Source organism: Eurosta solidaginis, chromosome 2, assembly GCF_040869045.1.
Source record: "Eurosta solidaginis isolate ZX-2024a chromosome 2, ASM4086904v1, whole genome shotgun sequence".
In the NCBI taxonomy this organism is placed as follows: domain Eukaryota; kingdom Metazoa; phylum Arthropoda; class Insecta; order Diptera; family Tephritidae; genus Eurosta; species Eurosta solidaginis.
The window spans coordinates 306,553,431-306,567,484 of record NC_090320.1 but is presented as its reverse complement, the minus strand read 5'-3'; the positions used below and the strand labels follow the sequence as shown (position 1 = coordinate 306,567,484).

Here is a 14,054-nt window from a genome sequence, read left to right as displayed (position 1 = left end):
TTACTTAAATTTGCAGTGTTTTTGCGTTTATATTCAATTACAGTTTCGTTTTCGATTAATTATTTTATTTTATTATTTATAAAGACGCGTAAAAGGCGATTAGTGAAAATAATAATATTTGGTTTTAAGGTTGTTTGTTTATTTTTTTCTAATTTTTTATTTCTTTTTGAAAGAAGTGCAATTGTAAAATTAATATAATCACAGATTAAAATATTATGAATTTGGGTTCAATATATTATTATTAGTTTAGTTATTATTTTGCGTTGTTATAATTAAATTAATTTTTTGCTAATTTTTTCCTTATAATAAAATTAATACGTTGTCATTTATAGTTATTGTTCTTGCATTTATGATATTATTTTGCTTTACGAATTTATTATAAGAGTTGGCCTTTTTAGTTGGAGATGACGGGAGGCGATGCTTTAAACGAGTATTTTATAATTAATTACAAATATTGATAAATATCAAATTCATTGATCACAAATTATTTCTTTATTGATATTTAGCTATTGATTTCGGTTTTTTTTTCTTTTCTACTTAATCCATCGCCCAGAAATTTATAGCTCCAGGCGGTCAAAATGTGCCCTATGTTTGCCCCCCGGAGCACCTCCACCGGCCAAACCCCGTTCAAACTAAAAAAATGTATTAAAATCACCCGTACTGCAGATCTAACGATTAAAGTACTCTCGCTGCAGAATTATTAATTTGTTTTTTTTTTTGTTTATTATTTTTTAATATATTTTACAAAAACACTTTTTTTTTATTTTCGCCAATTTACCGGCCAGACACGCTATGCCGAAACGATTTTTACGAATAAAACTTAAAATGTCTGTGCGGCTAGGCTTTTCGTGTTGATAACGACGATTTCAGTATCTTTGTTGCAGATTTTTTTCTTTTTGGCCTCTTGATTCAGCTTTTGCCGTACTTCGTATTTCGTTGCCGTTGCATTAACATTTGCTGCTAAATGTTTTGATGGTGCGTTGTTCTCTGCGTCGTTGTTGTTGTTGTTAGACCTTTCTATTATTTCTTTTCTTTTTTGTTTTTTTGTTGTTGTAAAGGTTTATATATTATTAGTGGTATTGTGCATTGGCGAATAACCCCAGTGCATGTGGTATGTTCTGATGTCTGTATGTATGTATTTCATTCAACGTGGAATTTATTCTCACGAGGCTTTGTTGTTCGCGTTTTTCCTTTTTTCGATTTCTTGTGTGTGGGTTTCAACGAATTTTCAGTGCTGCGCAATGAACACGAAATTCGATTTGAAGCAAAAATTCACAGACTCTCCTGCCAATAAATCGATTTTTATTTCACTTTCTTATTTAATTGCGAAAAAAATTAGAAACAATTTTTGTTTTTTAGCACAAAATTTTGGTATACAATACCGCAAATTCTTAATTTCACTTGTACGTTTGTTTTAGTCTGCAACTATTGATTCACTACCCTGACACCTGACATCAATTGCATAGATATAAATGGTATTCAATTTTCCAGTACACTTGAAGCTCCAATGATTCCTCCGGCCTTGTGGGATTTGGTTTATGTTTTAAACTTTTAAATTTTTCTTTAAAGAAATATCTGTATTCTTATAATTTTCCCAAGTATACAGATGTTTTGATGTTGTCTGCACTTTGTTTTCCTGCCGAATTAATTGGAAACTCTTATTGCGACTGGTGACGGACTCGAACTGTTTATTTAGCAAGGAGCAGATGTTGCATGTAGGCTCTTTGCATAGTCCGAGTTTTGCAGCGCTGCTGCTGGTTAATTCATATAGTTTGCTGCACTGTTGCAACATTCTGTTATTCTCATTAATTCTCGCCCCATTTAAATTGTTCCAGGTGTTCCTGCTGTTAGCTAAAAGAGCTCTTTGTATAGACCACAGAATGTAAACAGCAACTATGATTATTGTTCGTTAAATGTGAATGAGCTATGTGGGTATGCATGTCTGTACGTACATACATATGTTACTTTAGACCGAGACAGTCCAGCGACTCCCCTTGATGGTACGATAATAAATTATTCTACGACATAAAACTAAAATTAATTTCGAAATAGCCAAAGGACCCGGGTTTTTCAGTGCTAGTTCAAACTCTAGCTAAGGTTGGCTAGAGTTTAACCTTGCCAACCTCGCACAGAAAAGGCATAAGTAATGCCAATAAGATTAGAAGAGCAGGGCCCGTATTACGTGTTACGATCAGTGACTGAAAACCAATCTCAGTCAAGCGATAACTATGCAATTGTCAAACTATTTCTAAAAATATTATAAGTTGTGGATCTAACGAGTGCTATTTGCCGCTAGTTCGCATATGCCATTTATTGCAATCCACCATTTCAGAGCTATTGTGATTTAAAAAAAATGAGTTTCGATCACGGATCGTAGCACGTAATACGGGTCCAGATTAAATCGTTGGTGCTTTTTTTTCAAAGTTGACTAAGTCCCAATGTATGCATAAATCAAAATTGTTAATGTGATTTCACGTGAATCGGACAAATTGGTTGGAATTTCAAAGATCGGAAAGCCAAGTCATGTGATTTCTGAACGAAAACGTGGGTTTAATTTATCAAAACCCACCCAACTAAGTGTCAAGTGCAGCATAGACGCTGTTTTATTGCGAATGTGGTTTAACTTTTAATTCGGATAAGCCGTTTCTTTCTTATCAAGCCGGACTTTTATTTTGGCCTTAAATAATAAAAGTCCGGATTTAACTTTTATTTCCGGACTTTTATTTTTAAAAGTCCAAGTTTAACTGTTCTATCGGACTCAAAAAACAAAAATACAGATTTTGCTTTTATATGTGAACTTTTATGGAAAAGTTCGAAAAATAAATAGGATGCATGATTTGACATGATATTGCTATAGGGATACCTGGGAACTCAAACATTTTCACCTATAACAATTTTTTGACCCGGTCTTTTTCGACTCCGAAAAAAAATAATTATTATTTTCCGTCTCTGTTAAAAACCTATATTTCATTAGAAATCAATGTTAGACCCAAATATGTAGTCGAAATTTAAATCACGGTTGTAGTTTTTAAAGATACAGAAGAAATACCATTTTGAAAATCTATAAAAATCGCATGCAAACTAATGAAATATAATTGTCCTGTCTCAATCTGTCTTACAATCAATGTGAGCGCCTCACTATACTATATCAGCAGTATTAGAAAGTGAACCGTGGTGCGGAAATAAATGAATTTTTAATACATTAAGATATTGGGCTCACAACGTTGCTATTATCTGTAAAGACTGAAGTCTTAAGGCTCATGATGGGCGTAGGAACGTTGCATTGCCTGTATGATTACTTCTTATATCCTTTTGAGCTCTATACATAGTCGTCTTTGCTCAAAATAAGCTTCTACTTTTGGACCGGTCTTTTACATTTTCTTTTCGTTCCAGTCTAATGTACATTCATATGTATGTATATGCATGGCTTTATGTCGTGAAATTGTTGTTGATCCCAAATTAAATACGCAAACTATGAAGAGACACATGCAAAAAACTATTACATGAGGAGTTAGTTGATTGAGCCACTTACATTTTTTTCTTAAGCTTTATTTTTGCAGTGATATAACTGTCATAGTCGCTGTAAACGTTATGTTCAACCTCACAAGGCATCGTGAAATCAGCATGCTTTACAAATACTAAAACCATCGGGCCGGCATGTCATACTGAGCCAGGAGTAGCTGGAAAAATTATATATCAGATAATCGGCCAAGGCCTCACTTTGTAAGGAACGACAAGTCATGATGCCCTGCATGTCCATGGAAACAACGAAAATATAATTTAAAAAAAAAAATTTCAAACCCAAAGAACTTTGTTCACTTTTTTATTGCATTTTAAAAGTTTTATAAAAGTGTCGTTAACTTTATGAACTTAAGAGGAAAATATATCACATTCATCAAAGAAGAGACCTGTCGTCAAATCGGAAATTTGCACCTCTATTAAATTTTTCTGTTAATTTTAAAAAGAGCCCCATAGAACTAAACTCCCTCCGAAGGATTTCCAGTGCCGCCCATGGTTTTCAGTTGTTGATATTTTCATTTTTACACCCAACGTCCCTGCGTATGCGCACTTTCACAATCTGCGCTCTTTTTTTGTTACAGACTTCTGCTCTCTTCTGTACGAAAATTACAGTTTTTAGCTCATCTTGGGCTCCGGCGTTGACATCAATAATGAATCATCCAACTTTTGTTTTTGCAGGGCTTTCAGCAACATTTTATTACGGCTACCACATGGCTTCGTTTGAAACAAAAATTGTCCATTTTGGCGACGTTTGGTCCGTTTGTCTATTGTTTTCGGATTTTGTCCTTAATAAGCGGTTCATATATAAAACTGGTGTTTAGATAACGTGTCAGCTTAGCAAATACGGTTTATCTTAATTGAATGTTTTATAAAATATTCCATTAACGGTGTTCAAAAACCTTTTTTCTTGCATTGAAGCTATTGGCTATTGGTGAGTAATTGTCGTTGAATATTTTGAAATTAAGAGACTCAAGGCTTCAATCCTTAACATTTTGATTTAATTAAACAGATCTGGTTACATGGGGTTATAATGAAATGACAGCCTTTGGTCGTGGGAAGAAGAGATTAAGTAATATGTGTTAGCAACGTATTCTGGACAACTTAATATGGACGCCATCCTTAATAATATTTCTGGAAAACTTGGAGACATAAATATACACTAAATCAAAGGTCTAACTTTTAAATTCCCACATATTATATTTTTTTCGATATTAAAGTCGTCTTCTGCAGCTGCAGCTTGAAAAGGTTGCCTGTATGCCGATGTCTGAATCGGGTTTCCTCATAAAGCTTATACTGCTGTGTAAAATGACGTTGAAGAACACCATCTGCACAACTGGGGCGATTTCTATAATAGCCTCTCCCAAAACAACTAATTCCATAATGACAAATTTTCCCCAGTCAGAGCTCCTCTATCTAATTCGTCAGATTTAAACTTCAGCTTTAAGCTAATGCAGCAAAGCAGATGTTAATTTACCAAAATTAGATAAACAATTTTGTTTAGCTTTAATTCGATACTGAAAAGAATTTTTCTTTTTATATTGACCGAAATTTTGTTGAAGCATTATACCCACTGTTCACAAATTCGGAAAAAATTACGTAGCGCACATTCAACATGAAAAATTTAAATGGAATAAACTATCTGTTGCATATGTTAATATAGTCTATGATAAAAACAAACCGTCAATTGAGCTTGAAGACAATTGTGATGTTGAAGGCAAAATATTTTGTGAAATCAAGTGAAAGTTGTTATGGAATCGTATTTTCGTTGGAAGCAGTAAGGAAGGCGGTCGGCATGATGTGGTAGTGCACATTGGCTAGTCATTGTCGGCTGGGCCGGGTCCTTGCCAATCTTACTGTTCCTACGCCATAAACAGAAAAAAGTTCCTATCATGCCTTAAAAAAAACTCAGCTGTCAGATTCAAAAAACCTGACAGAAGCGCAGAGACCGACTCAAAACGCTTGAAATTCAAAGAAAACGACATCCGGAAGAGTAGAAAACAAAAAAAATTGTTGTATCTTAGTTTATTTTATTTTATTATAGTTTATTTTATTTTAGTTTACTTTATTTTATTTTTGTTTATTTTATTTTAGTTTATCTCATTTTATTTTATTGTAGTTTAGGCTTTCTCTTGAAGAATTCGTTTAATTTTACTGGGTCTTCTTTTCTTTTATTTGTATTGTTATTATTTCTAGACTTTATTATCTTATCCAAGTTTATTTTATTATAATTTATTTCAATTTTTTTTTCTTTTGTATATTTTGCTTAATTTTATTGAACTGGATTTTAATTTTATTCTATCCGCAAAGAAAATGTGTCTGAACTTATTCGCCCAATTATTTAGAATGTAACATTGATTTGTATCGGTGTTTGACCGTTTCAGAAACTGTCTTTAAATTGCCTACTTTTACTATTAGTTATAATAATTTTTGCATGTCTATGAACACATGCACTTTTATGTATGTAATTTCAGGTAGGGGTGCATATCGTTATATATGCGAACAACGCAAGTGCTATAGATTTTAAGCTTATTTACGCTTCTTATTCTTCTCAAATCATTTATGTACTCTTTTTATTCCTAGTTTACGTTTAAAGTTCGTATGTATTTACGCACTAATAGGCTTATCATGTTTCAGCCGCTGACATTAATTCTTTAACTATGCTAACCTTAGTTTAAAAATGAATAATTCGAGATTTCAAATTGGTTATGCCATAGTTAATTACGCTTTTATAATGACCCTAGTTCACGCCTTTAACTTTTATGCATGAACATTCTTAAATGGAGTTCATACCCACCCAGCATCTGGATGACGAATTTACTTCCGTATCAATACGCCTTGATTATTCCTTGCAGCTAAATATCGATTTAGTTAAACAATTGGACCCAACTATTCATGGACAATCCGATTGCCTTCTTATGCTCACACTTCTCAATAAATGAGTAAAAAAAATAATAATAATTATGGCTATACAAAAATATGTTTAAAAGAAATGTGGATGCCGCTCCTAGACTACGATGTCCGACAGCATTTATGCCGACACGTCGTCAAAAAAAAGAAAAAGGTTGCAGTGTACGAAACCGTGGTACGGAAGCTCCGATGGGGTTGAACCGCTGATAATTTAAGCTCGATATGCTTCGGCTTCAACATCCCACATGGGCTATGCTTGTTAAAACATCACACTACCATTATTCAAGAGGATGACCATAGACAACGTTGGATGTTGTAGTCGTGTGTGAACCTCGTTCAGGTTAGCTATCGGCAATTACCTGAGGCCTGAGGTTTTAATTAGCTCACCTTCGAGCTTCCGGATACTTTCATCCGCTGAGGAAATACGTTTATAATATAATATTGGATTACGCACTAAATAGGATGGAAAAATGAATCGTAAGCATATTCCCAAATGATTTCAAAACACATTTTATAAGATTGATAATTGTGGTTGAATACGAAAAAAAATATTGTGTAAGCTAATGGAATGTCTTAGCAAATATGATGATAAAACGAATATAGGGGAAATGAAAATGTGGCTTGCAAATGGTCATTCAGGAATATTCCCAACCAGGGTACACCCTTCTCCCGACGGTACATTAATTTTCGAATACAAGGAACACTTTACATCTGAGCGTTTTTAATCAACTTCCTGATAGCTTCTTCGCTTGATTTTGGCTCCCTAGTTTTAACTGAGGATGATATTTTCGCAGCTATAAAAGACCTAAAATGCTCCAAGCAATTATATGCTCATAATATCTCTGCTTTTTTTCTCAAACAATGCACGTCATGTATAGTGTATCCGCTACTTTTGTTGTTTAATTTGTCTCTTAGGTCAGGTCATTTTTTAGATGAATGGAAAGTGACTTCTGTTACTCCTGTTTTTAAGAGTGGGAGTAAGAATCTGGTTTCGAAATATCGTCCTATCTCTAAAATTACTAATATTGCTAAATTATTTGAAATTATCATTAGCTCTAAATTGTCATTTGCTATCAAGCCCTATATTTCGTATACTCAACATGGTTTTATACCGGGCAGATCTACGGTCACTAATCTAACTGTTTTCTCTAATTTTTGTTTTTCAGCCTTTGTTGAGGGCTCTCAGGTAGATACAATCTATACTGATTTGTCAAAAGCTTTTGATAGTGTCTCACGACTTATTAATTAAAAAACTTGAAAATTTTGGCTTTCATTCTACTTTCTTGTCATGGGTAAAATCATATCTAATAGATAGAATTAACTATGTTGTTGTTGATGGCGTAAAATCATTTTCATATAGAGCTACCTCTGGGGTTCCTCAAGGTAGTATCCTTGGACCTCCATTTTTTGTTATTTTCATCAACGATTGCTCAGAGTGTTTTTCCTTGTGTGAACATCTACTTTATGCCGATGATTTAAAAATTTTTTAAAAAATAACAAGCTTCTCTGATATTCAAATTATGCAAAATGAGGTTAACAAATTCCAGGAATGGTGTGATCGAAATATGCTTATGATCATTATCGAAAAATGCTGCTCGGTCACCTTCAACAAAATTAGATTGCCACTCATATCTTCGTACTCTATTTCTGGCTCTGTCCTCAGTTCTAGTTACAAAATCAAAGACCTTGGTGTTGTTTTTGACTCGAATTTCGCGTTTATTGATCACTTGAATTACATTATACCTAAAGCATATTCCTCTCTAGCTTTCATTAGACGGAATAGTTCTGAATTTAAGGATCCTTATACTAAAAAATTGCTGTTTAGTACATTTGTAAGGTCCAAATTGGAATATGCTTCTATAATCTGGAATCCGTTTTATGATGTGCATTCCAATAGACCTGAACGTATACAAAAAAAGTTTCTAAAATTTGCATTATCCAGTATTAGGTTTAATATGCCTATTCCATCTTATGTTCTGCGGTGCAGACTGATCAGTCTGCATACTCTTGCCAGTAGGCGATTGATATCTGGCTTAGTTTTTATTCGTAATCTTCTCAATGGGACTATTGATTGTCCGTTTTTATTGCGTTGTATTAAACTCAATGTTCCAGCCAGAAACTTACGACATCATGATTTATTTGCTATTGACCTCTGCAAAACCAGGTATGCTCAAAATGAACCAATTATCAGACTGCTATCGGAATTTAATTTGTTATGTAGAGAAATAAATTTAGATATATTTGTAAATCGCAATGAATTTAAAGAAAAACTTTACATGTACTATTTTCATTATAATTAATAATCTATGTACGTTTTAGTCTGTAAGGTTTCTAAACCATAGACTTAATAAATAAATCTAAATCTAAATCTAAATCTAAAATGCTGACTGGGTATAACTGACTGTATCCCCCCCTTTACCGCTCATGTACATACATAATTATAAGTATATCTTAAATAGTATTACCTACTCAATCTATCATAAGTAATTAAATTTAAAGGTCGGAAAAAAATAGGTTGTCCGTAGCCGGAACGAACTCACCCAAGCCAGGTTGCAGGCCCTTGGTGTTGGCTATGCCGTTGTCGTTGTCGTTGCAGGTTGGTGTTGGTACTGTTGGTGGTTGTTGCGCTCTAGTCCGAGGTAATCGAGTGAACCTGGTGGTGATAAAACTTCGTGCTGACCCTTACGGTCTGGGTGACTTGGTAATTTCGGCGTTAAGTGTGTTACGCGGCGGCGTACTGCTGGCCCTGGAGGCGGAATTGGTGTCGAAGGCTTTTCCGAAGGTGGTAGTGTACTTCGTAAGCGTAGAGAAAGGGGTTTATCTTCGGATAGCAATGGTTCTCATCAACATTTAATTTAGTGCCGTCCGCATCCGAATCGGAATCACTAGCACTTTCCGCACTAAGTGTGACTGTGAAACGCCGACCTACTTCACTGGATATTATATACGTTGAGCTTGTGTCAACACGACACAACCGTGATAAGGTTTATTACCACCTGTTTGTTCTTCTAGTAGTTGGGCTAAGGAATCGGCCTGCAATTCCTCGTTGCAGTCTTTTGGTTCTTCCACAATACTCGCTTGAATATGTGCACAGCCGGCTAGGGTGTTTTGCGATTAGTTAAATATAAGTGGGGATGTGCAGTTGAAGTAGCAATAATGTTAATAAAGCAGTTGGCGCCTTGCTGTTGAAGTTGTGCCAACAGATGTTACACGATCCTTTTTATAATCGCCGGGCCGCCACAAATTTCAGCTGCAGCCAATCACACTTTTCCGGAAACTCATGGCAATTTTCGCTAGTTGCGGCTTCTAAATTTTTCACACCTCTTTTTACTTTGGCATGCCGGAAACTCATGGCAATTTTTCGCTAGCGATCGCCGGTCTGTTTTTTCTTGTTTTCGATACTTTTCTATCGCAACTTTCGCCCCATCACCAGTCACTAGGTGTGTTCGCACGAAAACGCTCCCAAGTGGACCGTAACCGTAGACCATAACAGCAGACCGTAACAAAGTTTATATTTCAATGACTACAGTTGAACAACTAGATTGCTACAAACTGCAGTAAAAAAATTTGGCTAGTAGATATTCGATAACTCCTTAGTTCAAAAACACACACCAAATATACATATATAAACAATTATTTTCTGGAGACTTTGAAAATTAAGATCCCCTTTGTGTCTGAATTTTTGTCCCTAAATAGACTTAGGTATGGCAACGTGGGTCGTTAGATTGACAACAGAAGCAACAAAGCGTAAACAGATGCACGAAGTGTAGATACTTACTACTTACATAGTACATAGCCATAACGGATTTTCGAATTCATTACAATTACATACATATATACACACTTACCAAAAACACTACTCATATTTTGATTTCTGTTAACCTTCGTAAAAACAGTTTTTATATTTACATAATTACATTTTCCGTTTCCAAATTATACACATGTTTGTCTAAATTTTCTTATTAGCTCCTCACAGACCTATAACAGAAGGTAAATTAGGTACATAGGTACTTAATAGTGATATCGATTTCAGTAGCTTTATAGACATACGTAACAATCCGTTACCATTTTCATACATATGAACATACAAATCAAAAAAGTCAATCTCATTTCATCAAACTCTCACATTGCCAATATTTTCTTATCAAACTCAAATGAAATTCCAGCCATCATAAAGAGAACTATTATTAGCCGGCTTAACTGTACCGGCATATGCTACTGTTCATGTTAAAGTATATGTAACAATGCACGCCCATATATTTTTACATAAATAGCACTTCTTCGCGCGCATAATGCGTCAGATGCGTGTGTACAAATGCCATTATTTGTGTGTGACGAATATTTGGTGAAATTCTGAATACAAAACCTCAATAAATATTTAGCACACCACTATCATAAGTATACCCTTCAGGAAAGGCGACTACGCTAGGATGATTTTCTTTATATCGGTTGAACTGTTTATTTTTCTTTGAAGTCTTAATTGCACCTGGTTATTCCTGAACGAGTATTGTCAAGCAGGAAATTGGCCGCACGATTTTTGGCAGGGTATACATATGAGTATGAGTACTTACATATTTGGCTAGGAGTGCACATACACATAAATATTTATATATGTCCTCCATGAAAAATTATACTCTCGTTCCTCTCAGAAATCTCTGCATTTGGTTATTTTTAGCAAACTTATAACTCTGTGTGTATGATAACAGTAAACAAGGAGTCTGATGTGTTCCTAAAGTTCTCCCATGTTTTTTAAAGTGTTGTGGATATTAAACAATTCTGTAGTAGCAGTTCATGCTGGCTGATTTTAATGAATAAAATGTGATTATGCAGAATACATAAATTTGATGAATCTAGCAAGACCCGACCGGCCTCGCCGTATATTTGGGGGAATTTTAAAAAAAAATTTCATTGGTCTGTTCCGCCTTTGTGGTTAACCGGGAAACAGATTCCTAGACAGTTCCATTCCGAAGCGTGTTATCAGAGGGCTAAGTGTTGATGGGAATCTCAGCGTCACCGGTGTGTGGAATTCGTCCTACTAACCCATTAAGTACTTCCCCTACCCCCCGCCCTCCTCCTATTCTCGAAAATCTATAGGTTGCATTTTCGTCATAGAAACTTGGTGTAGAGTCACAACCTTCGGCGAGGTGCACTTTGTTCGCGGATGTTCGCTAAGTCTTAAACGCCCCTAACTGCATTTCAAAACGTAAAAACATAAAAACTTTATGGTCTGTTTGCCTCAAAATAAATTAATGGCGTTTTCCTTTCTTGAAAAAAATGTTACCCTCATGTTGCACTCTTACATTCTATCTTTTGCCAGCTAACGCCGTGCAAAATGGCTGAACTTGTAGGTAATTGCGCCTTTTTTTCATTCGAAGAAAACTATTTTGTTAAAGGAACACACAAACTAGAGAGACAGCAAGAGAAGAACGAACTATGTTACATTATTTTCGATCCCACGAAAGCCCTTAATGTTTTTTTAACGGCAGCTTTCCGATGAGGGTTCTGTTACACCTATGTAATTTGCGTATATTGGTTTAGAGACCACACCAAGTTTCTATAATACCAGGGGCTTGTTGCATATGCTGGGTTATTATTTCCTCACGCATCCCAATGACGCAGATTAAAAAGTCGTTTGCATACCTTTGTAGGTGGAATCCATAGGAGGAGAGTACGCCCTTTTTAGAGCATCCCCTAGCGGATGAAATTGGCTCGGTTGTCCCTTCTAGCTTTCGATTCATTTTTCTTCCTTTTAGCATGGACATTATAGAACGAATACGCCTTGGACTTATAATCTATCTCGAAGAATTGTTTTAGTTTTACCGGGCTATTGGTAAAGGATTCCAGGTTCGAGTTCGAGCTCAAAGCCTAGAACAATAATTTTAATGATAATTATTTTTTTATTATTATTTAAATTTTTTTATTTTCCTATAATGGAAAAATTATTCTTTTATTCGAAAAGGATCTATCTGCGCAGCTACGTCAGGTGTCTGAAAATTGTATATCTCCTATAGGCCTTGAGCTCGAACTCGAACCTGGAATCACCTATCCCTAAAGAAATACTGATCCAAAACTGTCTCCATTCTTTTTTGATTAACCACAGGATAATTAGTCGATGCGGCGAGGCCAATTGCTATAAACACGATCCTAACCTTCGTCCACCTATGGAATGAGAATGGACGTTAATTCAGTTTGGATGCATTGGAATAATTATGTAGAGGTTGGTCACTTTTCTCCATGCTTATTTATCCCTTGCTTACATTGAATTCACTTGTAATGCTTTAGGTAATATTTGTTAAGTAATTCTCTGGCTCTTGATTCATCTGCATTAGTGAGTCCATCATGAACCAAGAAGTTTCATCAAAATAAATAGTAAACATGTACACTCATACATACATACATATAAACACATTACCAAAGCTGGTGTAATTTTACTAATATAAATTTGCCTCTATAACAACCCAATTGGCAACGGCGTTGATGCGCCCATAGTAACTCGTCCCACCTCATGTATGAACGCATCGATGAGTATTGAATGACCTTTGGTTTGGCAAGTGAGAGTGTGTATAAGACAAAACCGCTTGACAATGAGTCACCGGATTTCGGTCAAAGAGTCGCATTCATTTGAGTCACTCACACTTTTAAGTTGCAGTTAAATAAACACACGGTACATTAGGGTGTTTCATTTTAAGAATATATACGGCAGCAGCCGTGATGTGGTGGTCGTGTGCTCCCCACCGATGTGCCTAGGTTCAAGTACCTGGCAAAGCAGCATCAAAAGTTTAGTTTTTCAATAAACAAGTTTTTGTGAACGGGGTCGCTCCTCGACATTTGTTTTTCAAACACTCTGAGTGTACTTCTGCCTTGAAAAGCTTCTCAGGGAAAATGTATCTGCCTAACAGCTACCTTTCGTAGTCGTCAGAAAATATGTAGGTCCCGACACGCCAATTTAAAAGGAGCTCGACACAAATTGGAAGAGAAGCTCTCCCAAAACTCCTCGGAGGTTAATCGCGCAAGTATTTATTTTCGCTTTTAGCCGAAACCATATTATATGGAAATTATATCCAGCTTCTTACCGAGACGTTTGCTGCGTTATAACTTAAAGTTGAGAACTTTTTTACCTTATGGAAAGGTTACCGGCACGCCTTGATCAAAACAACGATCAACTTAAAAATCGCATTGTGAGAAAACGCCAAAAAGTTACTGCTCCCCCTGTTTGAGCCGTTTTTCGCTGATTAGTGAAGGTTTATTAATTCGTGTATAAATTTCGGTATTCAGATTTTTGAGGTAGCTTCCTTTAGATCGAGGTGTGCGATGTGTAGTATGAGAGCCACATAAGTCAAAACAGCATTTTGTAAAACTTAAGGCTTTCTGTTTGCACGCGTTACATTCTATAACTAGAGTAGGATGGTATTACATTTTTCTAAAATTGTAAGCCCTCTAACACCGTCGTACACCTTGCTGATGCCGCCGTTCACACTGCCTTCTTTTGGATGTGTAGCGAATCCGAACACAACCTCGGACATATTGTATAAAATGAATTTTTCCCATGTGTAATTTACCTGTTTTGTTCTGGATTTTTTAAATAGAGCAAATTTGTTCATTTCAGTTCGAGTAGCCGTTGCTATGAA

The 14,054-nt window shown here is 35.5% G+C and overlaps 1 protein-coding gene across 1 annotated transcript in view; it reads right to left on the bottom strand.

Annotated features, from left to right (window-relative positions):
• LOC137241397 (ras-related and estrogen-regulated growth inhibitor-like protein) overlaps positions 1–14,054 on the bottom strand; it is a 260,561-nt gene that overhangs the window by 204,365 nt on the left and 42,142 nt on the right. The gene's annotated exons all lie outside the window — the stretch shown is intronic.